The sequence below is a fragment of the Adiantum capillus-veneris genome, chromosome 3 (genome assembly GCF_014529385.1).
Source record: "Adiantum capillus-veneris isolate H3 chromosome 3, ASM1452938v2, whole genome shotgun sequence".
NCBI classification, from domain to species: Eukaryota; Viridiplantae; Streptophyta; class Polypodiopsida; order Polypodiales; family Pteridaceae; genus Adiantum; species Adiantum capillus-veneris.
Genome location: NC_140933.1, coordinates 122567345 through 122570439, shown reverse-complemented (window position 1 = coordinate 122570439; position 3095 = coordinate 122567345). Strand labels below are relative to the sequence as shown.

General features: G+C 41.0%; 1 pseudogene; it reads right to left on the bottom strand.

Annotated features, from left to right (window-relative positions):
- Positions 1–1239: 1239 nt before the first annotated feature.
- On the bottom strand, positions 1240–2668 carry LOC147461632 (heat shock cognate 70 kDa protein 2-like; annotated as a pseudogene).
- Between the last annotated feature and the right edge of the window lie 427 nt (positions 2669–3095).

Sequence of the window (3095 nt, the reverse complement as noted above, 5' to 3'; positions counted from 1 at the left end):
ATGACCCATTTCGGAGTATGCAATAGTCACACAAATGATGATGGGTAAATAGGTGCTTCATATTTTTAGGCTTTTACACCTCATGATTGCATAGAGTGAGGTGCATTTAGTGCCACACATGGCCAGATAGAACCTCTAACCAAACATGTAGGATGTGTCTAGTTGGGACTAGTTATTGTAGCCAAAATAGTTACTATTTAATCATCAACACATTATCATGCATATAAAGCACCATCACAATACAAACTTGGCCTTTGAGAGATATGTTCATAAGAATGGTATAAAAATGTTGTCTTTGTATCTCTCTCCCTCTCTCTATCAATCCCCACCATCTATGCATATTTTGGTCTTTTCAATTATGCTTCTAATTTGTGATTGGCTAAGCTTTGCAGGAGCCAATGAGAGGCTAGCATGAGAAAAAAGCAAGAGGGGGTTGACCAAGAGAGAGAAAGCTTGGCATTTTTAGTCTTACACACTTGGCTACACACACACACAAGTTATGTGTTGAGCAAGAACTTCATCTCCTTCTCCAAGCATTGAGAAGTAGAGGCCTACACCAACAACTCTTGGCTATGGAATGCAAATCCAACCAAGAGCCAAGCTTCAATGGCTTGCTCATCTCCTCTACCATGCTAATTACTAAGCTAAGCTATGCTATTAGAGTGATTATGTGAGGAGAATACTTCTTTCTCGTAAGATACATCTTCTTCCTCTCAATCTATCCTCATTCCCTGTTAGCTCTCACCATTTTTGAAGGTGTGTGAGGTCTTGGGACTGAGGCTAGGGACACTAGGTGTGTTTTTCAAGCATAAATTGGTGCATGAAGCTTCCATCTTCATTGCACCAACTAATTTTATCAAGGAACACAAGAATTGTATTGTACAAAAGTATCCTTTGATGGGAGAAGCTATAATACAATGCCTTTATGGAGGGGGGACCGGCTCCATGTAAATCAGGTCCTCAACTGTTGTTGATTGTTCTATTTCTCTCTCTTTTCAGGTATTGTCGATGCCAAATTAGCTAGGTGTAAATTGCTACCTTGATCTCTCAAATTAAGTACTCTCTATGCCCATCAGGAACTTTTTCTTAATGAAATGCTCACTATATTATCAATTTCCGCTACACACAAGTTACTAGTGCATTAAATGTTACAAAGCTTAAGGTGGCTATAGTAGCTTCGCCTATAATGACTTTAGTGGATCCTTATGAGCCATTTGTCTTGGAGACAAATGCAAGTTCCTAGGATGTTGGAGTTGTTCTTATACGTAACTCTTTGCCATTGAAGAAATCTTGCAAAAGTTGTTGCACTTTTGGAATCCTTGTAGAGTCGCCCACCAAAACGTCATGAATAGTGCTCTTATCTATTTTTTGCATCTCACAAACACTTATCAATAGGGCCATGCATTTCTTTTGAGCTCCTTGAATTGGGCTCTTATGATGTTGGAGTAGAATTCTATACCCTCATAGAGGGAGTCGATTTCAATAGTTTTCAGAGCGGTCGATGGCAATGCCCTCTTTGCCCTCTCACAAGATGTCCTCACCTTGCACAAGACCCTGTCATTGGCTGTTATATCGTTCTTGTACTTCCTCTTAAAGTCATGCACAAAGTGTTTGACCATGAAATTGTTGAAGTCCTCGCCTCCTAGATGAGTGTCTCCAGCAGTGGCCTTCACCTCAAGCATACCTTCTTTGAGGTGCCACCTCAAAGGTCAAAAATCACTTCTTTTTGTTGTGGCTGACTGCTTTCTTATCCAAACCATAAGGAATCATTGCGGCAGCAGGTTCATTTATGATTCTCATTGCATTCAATCCGGAAATGACCCTCGCATCCTTGGTGTATTTCCTCTGAGAATCATTAAAATATGCATGCATCGTAATCACAACATTCTTAATTGTGGAAACCAAAAATGCCTTAGCAATTTTCTTTCATCTTGATCAACACCATAGAAGATATTTCCTCCACAACAAACTACTTTTCTTCACCCTTCTAATGCACCTCAATCAATGGCTTGTCACTAGCCTCAACAATCACCTTGAAAGGCCACAGCTTTGCATCACTTTGCACACAAGGATTAGAGTATCATTGTCCAATGAGGGGCTTGGCATCTGTGAAAGAAATCAATAGAAAGATCAAGTAAGAAAAAATTTGCCCCAGCAAAGAGTGTCGATACACAACTAGCACAAGAACTACAAGACATGTGACAACCTCCAACGACGAGCAACTACTTGCCGCACATACGTACGTGAAAGTAGAGAAATACACAAGTGCCCATGGGTAACCAGGCAATTATAGTACACTTGAACATGGAAGAGTCTAAGAGCAAAGCAAGACTGCATGAATGGAAAGCACAAGAGGTATAGATCATGCATGGAAATCCAACCATAAATCCATATCCATGTGCATACTAGATACAAATCATGCATACCCTAGAAATCAAACCAAATCAAGACATGAGACCATACCAAAAATGGTATTGATGGGATTTGGTGACCTGGTTCTTGGTAGCATCACCGTTGAGGCTCTCAGTTTCAATGAAGGCCACATAGGAAGGCGTGGTTTGGTTTCCTTGGTCGTTGGTGATGATCTCCACACGATCATGATGCACACACCTATGCAAGAATGTGTGGTACCAAGGTCAATGCTAGTAGCGGGACCTTCCTTTGCCATGGCTGACTCTGATGAGTGCTTTTTTCAAATAAGCACACAGCTTAAGCCACATGTCTCAATCATGAGCATCAAATGAAAAAGTTAATCCAATAGTGTAGAGCACCAGCCTTCCAACACTACACTAAGTAAAAAAGAGCACCGTTATCAACCCTGCTAAAGTTGAAAAAAGGAAATACTTTGATCTTTCTCCTTTGGCAGGGTCTGATCTCGTCTTCATAGGAGTTGTCATGGCAACTAGCTGAATTCCATAGTGGATCAAAGGCTCACTTGAACCCTATCTTCATGAGCAACTCTCGTGGTTATGGGTTGCAAGGAGGGTGGATCAACCTGATTCTAGTGCGCAACAATGATGTGCTATAGATTTTGTTTTTTTGAGTGCAAACTAGAGTAGTGGGTGCCTACCTCTCTCTCAAGGGGGGAGGTTGCA